This window comes from Schistocerca americana, chromosome 1, assembly GCF_021461395.2.
Source record: "Schistocerca americana isolate TAMUIC-IGC-003095 chromosome 1, iqSchAmer2.1, whole genome shotgun sequence".
Taxonomy (NCBI): domain Eukaryota; kingdom Metazoa; phylum Arthropoda; class Insecta; order Orthoptera; family Acrididae; genus Schistocerca; species Schistocerca americana.
In genome coordinates, this window is record NC_060119.1 from 826,079,742 (window position 1) to 826,098,743 (window position 19,002).

A 19,002-nucleotide genomic window follows, 5' to 3' on the forward strand; every position below is an offset into this window, starting at 1 on the left:
GAAAGATTGGTCCGGACTTTCAAGTCGCAGATGTTGAAGTTGAAAGAGTCGCATTCTCGGGAGGACGCGTTGTTGCTCTTTTTGTCATCGTATCGCTCTCAGCCCCGTGATGGTCGCTCGCCGGCTGAGTTGCTCCACGGTCGTCCTCATCGAACCTTGAAGTCTTTGCTGCACCCGCCGCATCAGGTTCCTGTGCAGTGGCAGACTTCTGCTTTTGCTCCAGGTGACGTTGTATTCTATCGCCACTATCGAGGTTCACGGCGTTGGCTCGCAGGGCGCATTCTTCGCTGCCTCGGCCGCGCGATGTATTTGGTTTTGGGGGCCTCTGGTGAGGTGCGTCAGCATCTCAATCAGCTGCGCCTCTGTCGTCGCCTGGGTTCTGCCGCTCCCCGTCTGCTTTCAGCGACGGTGCCGTCCGGTCAGCGCCCTGGGGACCCATCTACTGGCTCGCTTCATCCCCAGGTGTTACCGACGATGCCTTTCATTTTGCCCCATGGCGACGCGCCGCTGCCGCCTCCGCCGCCGCCGCCTTTCCTCCAGCCGGCGCCGCCCGCAGTGGACGCTTCGCTGCAGCCGCCGAGTGCCTCCCTGGGTCACGCGCCGCCGATCGCTTCCCGTGACCAGCCGTCCTCCGCCATGGAACTCTTGCCCCTCCGGACCACATGGCGTCTTCGCGCGTCGGGTACCCCGACGCAATGGAGGTCGACCTTTCGGCCCCTCCTGTCTCTTTACGGGCGCATACACCGCATGTTGACGTGCACCCTCGACTAGGTTTTCAGGCGTTTCCTAGCTCCCCTCGGACCGAATGGCCGGGTGCGGGTGGCACAGCCTCGCCTGTTGTTAGGCTCCCCACCTCATCGCATACGTCATCATGGGGTCCTCCCCACGGCGGGCGGAAGCCTTATAACACGACCGTTCGCCGATTTGCGGGGGAGGAATGTGGTGTCACCGCCAGACACCACACTTGCTAGGTGGTAGTTTTAAATCGGCCGCGGTCCATTAGTACATGTCGGACCCGCGTGTCGCCACTGTGTGATCGCAGACCGAGCGCCACTACAAGGCAGGTCTCGAGATACGGAGTAGCACTCGCCCCAGTTGTACGGACGACGTAGCTAGCGATGCACACTGACGAAGCCTCGCTCATTTGCAGAGCAGATAGTTAGAATAGCCTTCAGCTAAGTCGATGGCTACGACCTAGCAAGGCGCCATTAGTAACATTGCATGTATCTAAAGAGTCTCACTTCTATCGCCACAATCTCCAGATGTACCAAAATGATGGATTAAAGTTAAGTATTCCAGAAGCTACGTACTTTTCTTTATAGCATTCATTACGTATCCTGTTTCAGACCTCACGCCATCCAGCTTTAACTTAGCGCGTGCCTTTCGGCTTCCTCTCATTGTGTCTAGGCTGTCTTGTCTAGACACAACATTATCATAGTTCAAAAGGAAACATTTTTTATCTTAAGACGGTCATTTTGAGTGCTTCTGTGAGGGTGACACTGAAAGTTAATCTACCAGGATACGTTGTATCTACCAGCACGTTGTAGAAGGTGGGAAATCTGCTCTTTCCGTACTCAAAAGATTTGATATCCACTCGGAAGTCTCATTCGAATGGCCTTGCGCTACGCGAGCGCAATTTGTTAATGGCTTCGTAGTCGCCCAATCCACTTTGTGACGGAGGAAGATACTCGCCTGGCATTAGCCTCGAACTGCGGTCCTGTGTTTAGTCTCATCACTTTGACGATGGTGTGTTGGCTGCTGTTCGAGCTGAGGGGAAATGTTCTCGGTCTGGCCAAATGGTTGTGCTGTCCAATTAAAGTTTCATTACGCTTTAGTTCATTCGTCTACGCGAGGTTACTCAAAATTTTGTTATCGCTAAAATGGTATATTTGTTTCTGCTCGTGAAATGTGTGTTTGATGCTTAGTTAATAGGTACGTATTCATCATATGTAAGTAGTAACTTAACGGTGAATTATTATGTAAAATCTACAATATCATGTCATCACGAAATTCTTTGCTTCGAATAATCCACAAATAAGAATATTCGTCCAAAGCTAGTGAAAGCATTTAGTGATTTTCCTCATCGTCATCTGTTAAGAAATGGTTGACCAGATTTTTGGAGAGTATTTGATTTTCTCTAATATGATTCATTCGAATACCATATGAAAACTACTAACACGTCGGAAGCATTGAAAATTTACAAAATTTGATGCCAGTTAATTGGCCCCTGAAGCAGTGCAATAGAAGTGCCGCATTTTTGAAAACTGTCAGATAGCAAACAACACAACAATTTTTTCAACAGATTTGGTCAATATCAGAGCTAATCCAACTAAGTCTGAGCCCGATTTTATACCGTGTATGGAAACGAAACGGCAGTCTAAACCATGTATAGCCACGTCCTGAAATGAACAGTCGTCTTCAGATGGCCAAAATGTTATGGGCGGTGTTTACCAACCGAATTAAAACAATATATAAGAAAAAGTCTCCACTGCAAAAGAAAAGAAAAGTTGTTTTTCATCAGAACATTTTACAGGAAAAATTTGGAAGTTGGTAATTTGCCATATAAAATTTGAAGGATGAATTTGTCGAATATCCTTCGTATCCATCAGATCTGGAACCTCCTGAATTGTGTTTATTCCTGCATCTAAAGATATATGTGGCTGGAAAATACCTTATAGTGAAACTCTCGCCCAACACAGATTCCCAAGCGAGTGGAGAAAAGTGCGGGTGATTCATGTAACACATGTATATAAGAAGCGCGTTCCACGCGCGTGTTTCACTGCAGAACACATAGCAGGCTCAGCCATTATTATACCGCGCATTAACAGCGCGACAATCAGAGCCCAACGCTTTAAAGGTTGCCAGTGTACACGATTTTCGAAATAAAAACTTAGTAGCTAAAGCCTGATTAAGAAAAACGTTGATGACTTTTAATACATTAGAATATCTTATAGTTTCATTTAACGTAACTTAGTAATAATAAATCCGACACATAAGTAGGACCTACTTCCAAATTTTTAACAACACCAGTGTACGTATACTACGGCTTCTGGCGAATCATCACGTTTGTGTTTGTTTACATGAGGTTTATTCTTATGTTGAACGGATTATAGTGGTTCTGACATCACACAGGAGCCACTAATAGTTAGCAATCAACTGTAGTCAGGCAGAATAGAGAGCTGCAAGATCTATACGTCATTTACCACAAGTGCTTCAGGTAGAGAGGAAGGCGAGCATAAAATGGACCAGGCATTACCAATGTCAATTTAATTTGTACCGACATAGACGGAAAATATTCGTATGCAGTCGTACAATACAACAGTATGTCTACCCTCCATGTATACTCTCATCCAAGACAGTAGGAAGTACAAAGCCCTTTTATGTTGGGGTAGAAGCCATGAATTTAGTCTTGCCTTTCGGCTTAATCTGAGCGCATATGTTCTCATTTCCCGCTTAGCCAAAGTTTTACGTCCACGACTACTTAATAAAGTCATTGTCTACGTGGATGACTTGCTAATAGTAACTCCTACTAGGGAAGAGTATTTCCGAATTTTGAAAGAACCACTATACCAATTCTCAGAATACGGTGTTAAAGGAAATTTAAAGAAGTCTGAATTTGGGAAGAAAAATGTCAGAGTCCTAGGACACATGATATCAACGCAAGATTTCTTGCCAGACCCGGGGAAACTAGATGCAATCAGACCTTTTCCCCCACCTCGGAAAAAAACCGCAAAGCGTATCTGGGCTTAGTGTCATACTTTATAAATAAAATTTATTCCTGACGAGTATGCTGAAGAGTAATGCCCTGTTAAACTTGTTACGCAAGAATAACCGATAGATATGAACCAGTCAATTCCTAACCGACTTATAAAACATAAAAGAAGTTCTACTCAATGCAAATACCGTATATTGCATCGTCCAGACTTGTCACAAGAGTTTTGTTTAAGCACTGATTGGTCTTCACAGAGTCTGGGAGCATGCCTATTCCAAAACACCGAGACAGATCGACAACAAAGACCCACGATAGTCAATTCTGCAAACAGAACTTTTACTGAATATGGGCAGTCATAATCAATAAAGGAGCTCCAAGGTCTCTCTGTTGCGTGGAATTTTAAGAAATTCGAATATTATTTGTGGGGAAAACAAACAAAAGTCTACTGTGACCACCAAGAGCTTCCTTTTCTCTTGAAGTGCAAACTGCTGCATAGCCAGTCGGTTTTCCTTGCAGGAATTCATTTCCAATGTAGTGTACATCAGAGCTAAACAAAACATAATTGTAGGCGTCTTGTCGAGACTAACCCAAATGTTAAATAAATTTCATCGAACAGAATTCACTGCTGAATGAAATCTCGTCCAGGCTTCTTCATGCATCGTGCTCTTCAACAATATGCATAACTGATTCTCCTGTATGCTTTATGATGCCGTCTACCCACTTTCCATTTGGTGTTTCTGTCTACCTCACCTTTTGGGATACCTGAAATAACTATTTTGTCAAAATAGTCTTTAAACGGATGCTGTGCCGGCCAGAGTGATCGAATGAGAAAAGTTATATCAAAGTACCTCCTTGTTCTATCTCTCATCCATCCAGCTGTCTACACGTCCCAAGCATCGGAATACCAAGAAGGAGTTGTGTAACGTGAACGAAAGTTGGTAGGCGTGTTTCTACATCTGAAACATTTCTATTCAAGTCAATAAAATTCTTCTGGGTTTGAGGCCGCATTGCCATCTGCAAATTTCTGATGTTTCGGCGACTGTTGGAAGGCGCCTTCCTCGTGGTTAGCAACACTCCCTGAGGAAGTCGCCTTGCAACACTCGCCGAAACGTCGGAATTTTACAGATGGCAATGCGGCCTCAAACCTAGAATAATTTTATTGACTGTGACAACGGCCGCGGAAGCCTACGTTTACATCTCTATTCAAATTTTGCGTCAGTCGCATACGGGTGGCGCTAGTAGCTCCACTATGAGACTGTTGATCAAGTTGGCTTTAAATTCACGCTGTAACTATCGTGAGCGTTAGTTACCTTTGAGATTTGATATCGTTATTTGATGTTAGCCAATAATGCCTATGAGGAGAGAAAGACGCCATTATCAATACCCCGCTGAGTTTGAACGAAGCTGTGTAACAGAATTACGAGAAGCTGCATATTCCTTCTGCGATACTGCAGAAAGACTAGGGGTGAATGTAGCCACTGTACATGATTGCTGGCAGTGGTGGTAACGAGAATGTACGGTCGAAATAACACGGGGCTCCGGCCGGCCTCGTGGCGCTACCAAGAGGGGAGACCACCATATTCTGTATATGGTTTGGCGCATCGCACTACATCAGCAGCAGCAATCAGAGGAGCAGTCGGCACAACAGTGGCACAGCTAACTGTTGCAAATCGGTTACTTCAAGGACAGCTCCGAGCCAACCGCTCTACGACGTACATTCAACTGACCCCAGACCACCGCCATTTGCGACTTCAGTGGTGTCAAACAAGAGCTGATAGGAGGAAAGAATGGATGTCTGTTGTGTTTTCTGGTGAAAACTGATTCTGCCTCGATGCCAATGATGGCCGTGTGTTGGTCAGAAGGAGGACAGTGTAGGGCATGCAACCAACCAGTCTGCATGCTGGACAGACTGGAGTTACGGTATGGGTGCTATTTCGTATGACAGTATGAGGGCTTTTGTGGTTATCCCACGAACCTTGACTGCATCTGTGCATCGGTCTGGTGATTCGACCTTTTGGGCTGCGATTCACGAACAGCATTCCAGGGCAAATTTTCCAACAGGTTAACGCTCGCCCACATACCGCTGTTTTAACCAACATGCCCTACAGACTGCCAACATGTTACCTTGTCCTGCTAGATCATCAGATCTGTCTCCAATCGTGCTCGTATGGGACATAGTAGTACAATTCCAGCGTCAGTCAAAAACAGCTTTAATCGTCCCTGTATTGGCTGACCAAGTGCAACAGGTATGGAGCTCGACCCCACAAACTGGCATCCAGCATCTGTACAACACGTTTGCATGTTTTCGTTCAATATTGTAGCGGTTACACCAGTTGTAAATGTACTAGCATTTCACATTAGTTGCACTGGCTTATCTCGCACTGGCATTAACCTGTGAACTTGCAATGTTCATCACTTGAATATGATTCTTAGCCAAAGGTATTCCCGTATTTCATTATTCTACATAAATTATTTTTTGGTGATGCGATTTTTTCTGTCAGTGTATTAAGAACAGAGGTGAAAATGTAAAATAATTTTTATTCAGAAGAAGTGAGTAATGTAGCAGGTGACCAAATGTTCAGTAATCAATAGATTCTCTTAGTTTCAATTAAGGGGATACGGAATCACCTATCCCCGCAATGTTAATATATGCCTACTATAGGGAACATTTTCTCACAAACTACTGGAGACAGAGAGGTAAAAATTTTACTGTATGTGCATTCATATGTTACAACAATACTGAAACAACAGTTTATTGTCAAAGTATTTTCTTACAGAGATATTGTACATTTATTTTTAAGTAAATTTTTTCCATCGCTTTTTACTAGACTATCACCCCTAAGTCTTTTGTAAATCAAGTAATTAAAAAATCGTTGTTTCAGTATGTAATAGGGACCTATGTCACTACGTCATAAAAATTTCAGACTTCTAGGTTGACCAGTACCTGAGATAATGTTCCTAGATGAAGTAAAAAGTAAACTTACGGGAAACGGAGAAAGAAGATTAAAACATTCCTGATCCGTAGCTAATACCCCCTTCACAGTCTTCATAATCATCTTCAAGTCTTCTTTTGGCACCCCTCTGCACCTGTCTTGCTTTTTTCACTAATGTCTTGATTATATTATCAGCATGCCTTAGTCTGTGCTGATCTAAAAAGAACATAGCACGTACCGTACGGGAACCAACACACATACCCAACTTTTGAAGGACCTGGCATTTAGTTATATTTCCAAGATTGAAGGTTGCCACAGCATCATACACACCAAAATGTAGTGTATTAATTCCGACAAACACTGTTTTTGGGAGACGATGCCATATCACACTATTCAAGCACTCGTTGGGGTTCTGCGTTTTTCCGTGAAGACATTTCATCAGAAGACTTCTGTCAGCCAGATCTCTGAAAATGGGCTTTATTTCTGCCATGATGGCTGATGGTAGACTGTGGTGGTGAATGTATTTCTCTCCTGTTGTTAGTCCCCTATTGTATTTACACCAGCTGTTTTCACCTTTGGGGCACAAACCATGTTGTGGATGCTCATCCGTGGATGCGGTGTGGAAATATAAAGCCCATATAGCTCTCCTCATTTCTTCAAGATTGCCTGTATTTTGCCTGATTGCAAGGCCATCGCAGTTCTGAATGTGGTCTATTATGGAATCAGTCAATCTTCCTCTGCCATCCAAGGTTTTCCCATCATCTAGTTTTTTCCCTTTCATAACTGATTTTAACCTTCTCAGCCTGGCACCCATTCTCTTCTGCACATGTCCTACACATTCAAGTTTGCTTATATTTACACTGTTCCCATATGGTTTGCTTTCCAAAACTTCTTTGAATGCTTTAGAGTCACCATCTCCCAGATATTTGACATAGCGAACATTATACCACTGTGAAGAGCGATGAAAAATTTTCTTCACCCCAGCAACCTCCATGCCACCACTACTACCATAATAATTAGCAATACAGTCATCACTGTGTTCATTTTTCAGCCTGCCTGTGCACCTACAGTATTTAGACATTATTGCAACATCAATAACCTTGCCAGTATCAACACTAGTTGCTGTTACAACACCATTGTTGGAGGTGTGGCCCCTTTTCTGCCACGTGCCATCAAACGCCACTGTGAGGTCACGACTGCCGTCATTTTCTTCCACTGCTTCTTCCACAGCAACCTGCATTGACTTCTGTGCTACATCTTCAACTGCAGATCCTAGTACATAATTGTAAGCTTCAAACTTTGAAGGTGCACTTGGAAGATTTAGAACACCACATAGCATATCACCAGCTGCTTTGCCCTTACCAATTGCTCGCAATCCATAAACTAACCTAATATTTACACCATAAAGTTCAGTTTTCTTGTATCCATTATTTACAGTTACTGAAACCGAACTTGGAAACTTACAGCTGTATTTACAAACACTGCATATTAAATTAAACTGGGCAGCCAGGCCAACATGGGATTCTACTTTCAGAGAAACGTTTCCATGACATTTTTTGCAGCACAAACTGTTTTCAAGAGCTTCACACAATATATTCGTATCAATGAGTTCAAAAACTTCATTCCCTCTATCAAGTAAATTATATTTCTCTTCCAAATCTCTTAGTTTTTTATGAGAAGCACTGTTTTCATTTGGTGTAAGTTCGTTCGGCATATCAGTAATAAGTGGATTCACATTTTCCAACAGTGATGATGATGAACTGCTTTGCTTTGCTAATGAATCATTATTTCTTTTCTTTTGCCAGTTCACACGCTTTTTAAATACTTTTGCTTTAGCTCTAGGCATTTTCACTGCGAAAAATGAAGCACTAAATACGAAATAACTCAACAACAACTACTTTCTTATATCACACTGTTTACAAAACAGTCCCGCCACAAAGTCAAAGAGTAACTTGAGGAAACCAGAGAGAAACATTTTCGGGCAACTAGTGTATAAATAGTCGCTGGAAACCGGGATATTTGAATTCATGTCACTTTAAAGGTACTGCCAAAAAGTTCATGGTCAGCCACGAGACACGTGTATAACTAAAGCGCAATACCCGATCTCACAAATATATAAAAATAAAATAGTTATAATTGTAGTAGAGCTATGTATGATACGTCATTTTAAAGAGGAAACATGGCAGAATATAATACGCCAATAAAAAAAAATTCGATTTTTTAACCCAAAATCCGATTCCGTATCCCCTTAAGTCATCGACGCCGTTTGATTTAACTTGTCCATTCGTTTGATTTCCTATTTCTCCTTGTAATTACCATTGTGTATCTCTCTACAGATCTCAAGTAAACCCGCAATTTTTGAACTTCATTTATAAAATCACTTAAAGTCAATATCACTCTTTTATAGCTGTTCCCGTACACCCAGAACACTATCTTATTAATAGCATCCGGACACTTATTAGTGAACATTAATGCGGAGTACGTTCACCCTCCGCTTTTGTAGCGGCTTGAACGCTGCAGAGCATACTTTCAATGACGTGCCTGAATATATTAGGAGAAATGGCAGCACGCCGGCCAGAATGGCCGAGCGGTTCTAGGCGCTACAGTCTGGAACCGCGCGACCGCTACTGTCGCAGGTTCGAATCCTGCCTCGGGCATGGATGCGTGTGATGTCCTTAGGTTAGTTAGGTTTAAGTAGTTCTAAGTTCTAGGGGACTGATGACCACAGCAGTTAAGTCCCAAAGTGCTCAGAGTCATTTGAACCATTTTTGAAATGACAGCACGTTTTTCATCAAGAGCCGAAAGTAAGGTCTGTACTGACTTTAGACTTTGGAGTCTGAAGTGAAATCAATGTTCTCACTTATTGCAGACATTTTTCTTTCGGTTAAGGTCGGACAGTACATTTTAGGAATTATTATAACCCATCGAGCACAGGAGTCGTAATACGAGGGTTGGAACTTAAATAGTGGCACCTATTTATTGACAACTGATACAAATCAGTTACATGTTTTCAAGCTGCTACTGTCCTTCAAAGTAATCACGAGCGTTGTGTAGAACCCGATGCCAGCGATGTGGAAGGCGTAGTATACCGTTAGCGGAGCCTGTTCTGTTGATGGTGCGAATGGAGCGGTCTAAAGTTACGGTGATTCTCGTATACGACTGTAATTGTGTTATCCTAACGTATTACGTTCCTCCACGGCAGACTGTCAATGCACAGTATTACTGTTTGTTTTTGGAACATCACGTGCTACCAGCTTTGCGAAAGAGGAGGCGACACTTTCTACACAACCCACCCATCATTTAGCACGACAATGCGCGCGCGCATACAGCGCAACCTGTGGCTGCTCTGTTCGGTCGATGGGACTGGGAAGTACTGTACCATCCACCATACTCCCAGGAATTAAGCTCTCGTGACTTTGATTTTATTCCGAAGATGAAGGAACCACTTCGTGGCATTCGCTTCAGAACTGTTCCATAGATTCGGTAGGCAGTAGACCGCTCCATTCGCACCATCAACAGAACAAACAGGCTCTGCTAACGGTATACTACGCCTTCCACATCGCTGGCAACGGGTTCTATTCAGAGCTGGTGACTACTTTGAAGGCCAGTAACAGATGCAAACATGTAGCTCTTTTGTATCGGTTGTGAATAAATAGTTGCCACTATTTAAGTTCCAGCCCTCGTATGTCAGAACGCCAGATAAGTATGGTTTAGGAGACAGGGATGACTCAGGCTGAAGCTTGCAGAGAAACACAGGGAAGTGTGTCATTGACTTTATTACACCGAAGGTACATATGCGGGCTTTTGCTGAACTCGCCGATGGACTGCACAGCGTGCGTGGGAGGTCCAGCGGCAATGCCAGCGCCGGAATCTATAGCGTCGCAGTCCACTAGCTCAGCGTCGTGGACGTAGCGATCCGACTCGCACCACAGCTGTGTGGCCGCCGCGTCCGTTAACTGAGCCCATGGCCCAGAATGTGGCTGACTGCTCCCTCAAGCTCAAAACGACGACCCCACGTAGGGCGCCGAAGGGAAGCAGCCAATCGCCGTCGTGATAATGAACCTTAGTAACTCCAGTCGTCCCCCCATGGAAGCTCGTTCAGTGACCGCAGACAGCTCTGAACCCGGGAGGCTTCGAGTAGGCGCCGCGGCACCGCCCCAGCGGACGGCAGCTCATAGTCAGCCGGACGATGCCACCCAGGGAGCGGACGCTTGCAGCGCTCTCGCTCCTCGCGCCGGTGCTGCTCCAGCGAAGGTTGGAGATAGCTTCAACGGGCCGTTTGTCCGCCAATATCCAAGGTCGTCGTTGTTGGCCTGCAAGATAGACAATTGTCAGTCTCTCCGGTTCAGGACGCGGACAAAATGGCGATACGACTGACCTCTTTGTGCCTCCGGGATCGCTTATTTATACGTCTTTTCACTACGCCTCTGTCGTAGTTCCTCTGGAGGGAACAAGTGGAGTGCTCTTTGGTAATTACAACGTCAGCTTTCCTCAGCCCACGTCGGCCCCTAGTCACAGGTAACAGTCACAGCCATTGTAACTGCGAGTGGCCGAGCAGTTCTAGGCACTACAGTCTGGAACCGCGCTATCGCTACCGTCGCAGGTTCGAATCCTGTCTCGGGCATGGATGTGTGTGATGTCCTTAGGTTAGTCAGGTTTAAGTAGTTCTAAATTCTAGGGGACTGATGACCTCAGAAGTTAAGTCCCATAGTGCTTAGAGCCATTTGAACAATTTGTTGTAACTGCAACGTATGGGTTCTTCATAGCACATCAGTGCCCTGCTCCGCCCTGCTTACTTCACATTGTGCACAGTGTCCACTGGGCCGTGCCTTCTTTCCTGCGAAAAACCTGCCTCGCAGAATCGTTTGCAAAATATCAACATTGCCCTCACCTGCCATCCGATGTGCCAATTGATCCCGTAACTACGGCCTTCCAGCCATACCGGCGTGATATTTACAGGAATTCTCCAAATCCATGCCTGTGCTTATACGTGAGGCATAGAATGTTATGATTCGCAAACCACTGGCGCACAGTACTGTTTTATGATAGAATGTTTTGTTATGTAGCTATAAACAAAAAAAAATGGCTCTGAGCACTATGGGACTTAACTGCTGTGGTCATCAGTCCCCTAGAACTTAGAACTACGTAAACCTAACTAACCTAAGGTCATCACACACATCCATGCCCGGGGCAGGATTCGAACCTGCGACCGTAGCGGTCTCGCGGTTCGACTGTAGCGCCTAGAACCGCTCGGCCACTCCGCCGGCAGCTATAAACAATCAACTCTAAACAGTCCCTCTACTGTAAGCGGTGCATAATACTGTGAAATGTATTCATATCTTTCCACATTTAGCGTTTTCTTAAGGACGTATAGGGATCACCCCTAACAACACAAATAGATACTATGACACCACTACCTCCGTAGTTCACTCCTGACACTACCCAAATACCAAGTGACGTTCTCAAGGCAGTCGCCAAGCCCAGAGATTTCCATCGGATTTCCACAGGGCACAGTGACTTTTATCCTTGCAAATCACTTATTTCCAGTTATCGTCTGCCAAGTGTGTCGCCGTTTAGACCATCTGAATAATATATTAGTACTGAGTACAGAAATAAGTGGAGTGGCACGCGGTTTGAGGCACCATGTCACGGATTGCGGGACCCCTCCCGCCGGAGGTTCGATTCCTCCCTCGGGCATGGGTGTGTGTGTGTTGTTCTTAGCATGAGTTAGTTTAAGTAGTGTGTAAGTTTAGGACCGATGCCCTTAGCAGTTTGGTCCCTTAGGAATTCACACACATTTGAACATTTGGAAGTTGTGAGGAACTGATCGACCACTGCACCCCATTCTTTTTAATCCACTATGCATAACCATCGTGCTAGATGAATTGCCGGTGACACTTTGAACTCAAAAGTGATCCCCGTCCTCTGATTTCATGTGATTTTTACGATCACTCTCCGCAATACCCGACGGTAGCTGTCCATCGCATACGTGAGGTCTATCTGGCCACGTCTTAGCTGAGGCTGCTCCTTCACATATCCACTTCACAGTCACATCGCCGACAGATGTTGCTTTAAAGTAGCTGAAAAGTCCTTCATAGATTCGTTTATAAGGTGACATCCACTAAAGAGTGCACGTTCGATGTGTGTGGACTCTGCTGCCCTACACCTTCTTTTGTTACTGTTTCTCTACTAACAACACACTACTCCCCGACTCCTCTTACACTCGCGGGCCCGCTTCTTGTGACACCTAATAATTCCGCATTACATATTGGTGTCCGCATATTTTTGATCATAAAGTGTATTAAAAAACTCATGAACAGGCTCTGTTGCTTATTTATTACTAATACTCTAAACTTTTATTGACGTGGTCGTACGATGACGCACCAACAGACGTCGGGAATGTGGCAGTCAACTCCGAACAGAGGCGACTCTAAATGGGCGGAGTATTAGTAAGTTGACACTCAACTTTAAAACATTTTTACGTGTTTACTTTGTTAAGTAACTGCCTAGTTACAATGCTAATCGCAAACAGAGCTGACTGGTATCATAATTCTTACAAGAAAATTCTCTTATAACAAATATATTCACTTTTTTCAAACAAAGTAATTGCCAGTTGAAATGTCCAAAGCTCACTCTTAAAGTAATTAGTAGTAGCTATGTTGTACTCTATAATCGATTATGCACTACAGTAACGTATTGTTGCAGTGTGCGTAATCATGCAAAAATTGCACTGCTAGTAAAGAGTTTTGGTTACTCTGAAATAATAATAATCTGTAACGTCTTTTATTTCGTTTCACAGCATAGTGAAAGCCTTACGCTTCGGAAAATTGAAACTAAGCCCAGATTAATTTTACTTTTATTTAAACGGATTGAAACTTTCACGAGAAAAAAATATATGCTTCTCGAAATTACTGTTTTCACATTTTCTTCTAACTGAATGATTCTTAGTAATCCAATCATCTAGGATTTAACGAAGCAGTTACCTATGACACGTAAAATGCCTCACACAATAGTATACTCTTGTACCAGCAAACTATGATTACAAAAAAAACTATATCACGAGAAGAACGCAGTCCAGTGCGCATTATTTGTGATCGACTTCGCAGTTTTTTGTTCATCTCAGAGAACTGTAGTAGCAGCTCACTAGCTGCACCTTGCAATTCGAGAATTTGAAGAGTGATCTGCACATGCTGAGGCTGGATTTTCTGCAGATGAGCGTGTGTGTGTGTGTGTGTGTGTGTGTGTGTGCGTGTGTGTGGATGGGTGGGTCTGTGGGTGTGTGTGTGTGTGTGTGGGTGGGTGGGTGTATGGGTGGGTGGGTGTATTTGAACCATACTCTTAACTTACCTGACCTGCCAAGGAGAGAGAGAATCATAAGTTTTAAAAATTCCATGAGGTATCAGATGCTCTTGTTAGATTCAAAGCTGACGCGGCTACCACAGCTAAGCGATTAAAATGGCTCTGAGCACTATGGGACTTAACATCTGAGATCATCAGTCCCATACAACTTAGAACTACTTAAACCTAACCAACCTAAGGACATCACACACATCCATGCCCGAGGCAGGATTCCAAACTGCGACCGTAGCGGTCGCGCGGTTCGCGACTGTAGCGCCTAGAACCGCTCGGCCTCCCCGACCGGTGAGATTTTAGGGCAGTGTGCTACAAGGCATTCAACATATTGATGTGACATAGTTAAAGACCATGGGCAACAGACAGGATGTGTCTGCAGGATCGTAGACAAATTAAGAAATGGTTCATATGGCTCTAAGCACTAAGGGAATTAACATCTGAGGTCATCAGTACCCTAGACTTAGAACTACTTAAACCTAACTAACCTACGGACATCACACACATCCATGCCGGAGGCAAGATTCAAACCTGCGACACTAGCAGCAGCGCGGTTCCAGACTGAAGCGCCTAGAGCCGCGCGACCACATCGGCCGTCAGACAAATTAAAGGCGCACAATATGTGGGTCAACAAAAGCTACGTGCCTCAGGGCTGTTGATGCCATCTACCATAAGCGCACTATGCTGTCTATAACTGCATGCAAGATCAGCTCTATACCGGCCTCTGTGGTGAGGCTGAGGAGTCGCCAAACGCCGTCCGGCGTTACCTCCTTAAGAATGGTGAGAAGTAGAGGTTCTTTACTTTCCTGGTATCCCCTGATATCTCAGATCACTGTTCACCGTCCCACGCAAGCAATTTCCACTAATCGCTCACGAGCAACGAGAGCTTTTGGAATCCTCCTTGCTACGACCTGGCAGCAAGAAACGTAGCCCTTGTTCCAAGCCATCTGCCGCCTTAGTGGCTGAAGAGATCAAGAGTAATTTTCGTAAGTTACTGATGAGATTGCACTCCTCCATATGTTTCTTATTTGATTTCTAGTGAAACTGCACAACTGCATTTACATATGGTCTGAGAAAACAGACCATTCCCGAGCTTGAATTCATGATTCGTTTGCCAAACGAAATATCTTTGTTTAACACTAAGTACTTGCCATCTTGAAGTTATCGTGACAGATTAGACTTATATGCTGGGAGAAACTTCACGTCTGCAAGACCCTGAGCGACCATTACCAGTGGCCAGCAACAAATATGTGAGAACATCTAGGGCTGCCCCATCTGCTAATATAGCTAGAGAAAGAGGAACAATTTCGCTGTGTGCGCTGTGTGCTATAGTCTTGCTAGTGACCAGAGTCAAGGGTCGATAGCCAGAAGAACTGCTGAAAGTTATACAGCAAATTGCGGGTGCTAAAACAAACTACTGGGTTGTGAGGTACCTCCTTCACGTCACTAAGGCGCCTTCGGATAGGTCTCGGTTTCTCGTTCCGGTGGGAAGATCCTCTAAAGTGCGTTGCTAGCGGGGTACAGATTTCAGTACATCACATTTTAACTGAACGTACTTTATACTCAGAGAAGAGGGGTCAGAATAGTCTACCAGGTGATCTGTAATCTCTTTCACCAGGCGATGCAGTATAACTTTTAAGATTTTGTAAAACAACTGACGTGCTCCCTTTTTCATGTGTTATTAGAGTTGGTGGCTTATACTGGTTTTTATAAGTGATTAGCCAGCCTCATTTGCATCTGCCAATGTCTTAACTTTCGTCTTATAATTCAGTTACGATTTTACTAGCAGATTTCAAAAGCGACGATGCTTACAATTTAACATCATGCGTCACTGGATATAGCTCAATAGGTGAATGTCAATAGAAATTGGAGAAGTTGTAATTTTCAGTGATTTTGTATTATATATACTTTAGTTTTATCTGTTTCAATTATATTCGTTTCAGTTATTTTTGTAAGGGTGCTAATAACCTCTCTCTTCAGCAATGTCATTTATCGCATTGCAGTTACAATGGAGTTACAAATTTGGTTCTATTTAACAGTGCAGTAGACAAATTTCGTGAATGAATACGGAGTGGAAAACCTATTCGTCAGAACATGGATATGTGGAGTATGAATCCGTGGGGGGGATTTCGTGACAGATTGAAACAGTATGTGATATAGTGGCTCGAACCTAGGACTTACGCCTTTCGCGGGCTGCTGCTTCACCAGCTGAGCTACCGGAGGACGACTCACAACTCCAACCCACATCTTTAATTTAGCCAGTAACTCCAAGCCAGCGGATACTCCACTGCAGAGTGTATTGGTAGTGTTTGAAAATGCCAATACCGTCAGTCCCAGTTAATAAAAATAAAAAGACAGACGACTCTCACAGCACTCAGTGTTGATCTCTTTCAAGTAAAAGTAGACGATCGGTATTGTGGTCGATGAAGTAGATGGAATAGGGGCTCACAAGAGTAACGTAAGGAAATTGAGCTTCCTCGGATTCAGTTTTCCCGTTCTATACTCGCGAATGGAGTTAGACAGGAGCAAGATAATATTACTGCATAGTGCTTTCCATTAAGCAATCAATGTCCTTGTAAATATAGACTCGTGACTTTAATGTATTACGCTTACAGATCATAGTCAGATTAACATTTGCAATACAACTTTTATTACTGTTTTAAAATTTTTCCATTATATAGAAAATTGGTTTTACGTTGAACGTATTCTGTGGCGCATTCTCTCGCAGTCCATCCTCTTTAGTTAGAATTTTATTCTCTTTGTCAATTGGAGAGGGGTGGTTGTGAAAATTACGCAGCAAACGAGGCGGATATTCTCGCAGCGGCGTAGAGAGATATACTGCCATTGTACAATTTTTGAAATCCTAGTAGTGGTCGTAGCAATTTAAATATTAATCTTCGGATCAAAGATAAAAAAGCGAAAGAGCCCTAACGTAATAACGTAGCTTGAAATTTCAGAAACGTGTGTAGCAGGCCAAATTTCTGCCTGGCAGAGAGCAAAGCGGTGGATATGGGCTGTGCCACATGTGGCGTAAATGTTACATGCGCGCAAACTCGAGAGCGGACACTCTGACGACAGACACACACACACACACACACACACACACACACACACACACACAGAGGCAGTGACGAGCCCAGGCGCTCAGCAATTGCACTTCGCCATCACTCACATGTATTGCCGTCCAATATACGGCTTGCAACGCTTTTATGTCCTCTTTGAAAACCGATTCTTGAACATTTATTTTTGCAGTGCCAGTTAGAGTGCTTCCCTAAGTGATATTTTTGCTTTTTCAGGCTGTTATTTTCGCCTTTGAGACACAAACCATTCATTTACTATATCGATTATTGCGGTTTCGGCCGTTTGTGCATATCAGGTGTTATGTAACGCAAATTCCGAGCTTCAGAATGTGTCAGTTTTTAAAAATACCTTACATGACGTATTTCGTTAGGTCAATAAGCCGCCAATGGACGTCATGATGAGAAACGTTAGTATCTCAAGCATTTAAAATTTGGCTTTTGTTGAGTCACAGAACGTACACTGGCTTAGACATTAAACTGGCCAACCTGTCGAAACTGGGATCACACATAATATAAAAAAGAAATTTTAACACTCAAAGGAGTTGATAATGTTTTTCAACATTATACCTGTGAGCATTCTGGACAAGTTAGGAAGTCAAACGTTTGCTGAGAGTCATAAAAAACTTCACGTGAAAACTCATCACGTCACAAGCAGTGATGTCATCATTCCTATCAATGATGTCGCCATTTTGTCACTGATGTCATCAAGCCACGCATCTGTACTCCCTCCCCTCCCCTCACTAGTCAATCACAGCCTAGTATTTTAGAAACCATTAAAATTAAGCAGCCCATCAAAATTGAAGGTAATGGTACAAACCTGTCTGAGCTGGTAGGAAAGTTAATGTCTCCCCTCTCTCCAGGGAATCGCAGCATACTAAAAAAATTCCAATTAAAATTCAACATGGCGGATCTAGCCCGTTTGTGATAGAGGGTAAATATAAAAGTATTAGGTCGTTGAACTAGTTGTGCTTTCTACGCCACACCCTCTCTCACCCTCTCCAGTCAATCATAATATTAAAATTAGGTAGTCGGTTGTCTAAAAATGGCGACAAGTTCAAAGTTATGTAGTAATCATCACCCGAATAGGTGACAAGGTCAAAGATATGCATTATTTCTGTGAAAGTCAGAGATTTACGTACACTGACGTACCTCTGTATTGAACCACCTTAATATTAAAAAGGTGCGGAAAATGACGCCAAGTTGCATTATATCAATGAAAGCAGAAGATACTTGCGTACAAATAGACCTGCAAGCCTAGATATTTCATCAGTGTAATTCTAAAGAGTTCCATAAAAATGACGCCATAGACGAAGACATCCATTGTTTCTGCGAAACTTAAGGGTACTTATGTAATGTTACGTAGATTTATGTAAAGTTTGTAAAGTTACGTACATTCACGTAAAGTTACGAACACACACACGAGCGCGCGCGCTATTGGGCGTTGGACAGTGGTGGTTAATTGACTGAATACTGTTCTGTGAGACAATGATGATCAGTTTACAGGACAACCACATTTCCCTGTATGCTGTTGGGTGGGACAGTGTACACGATGACTACTCACGATAATGACGACGTCTCTCACAGCGACAAAGGTACTTCACTGAGTCTTCCTGCATTCATAAGACGACGCCATGCTGATTCAGGAAGCCAAAATTTGATTACTAAGCAATATTCAGAAAATTGCCCATCTTGCTATTGTTTGAATGTTTCCAACATTTACAAGGAACGCAACCAAAGCTTCAGGATAGCCATAAACTCAAATCTTGGATGTGAGTGTTGAATTTCTGCTACGGAGTAAAAGAATAGCCAACCTCCAATCTCCGTCGCACAATTTTTGCTCAACAAATTTTTTCCGGTTTTTAACATGCGGATGATAATGCTAGTTGCAATGCGCCTTAAGACGGTGAAACACTAGGTCAGCTACCGA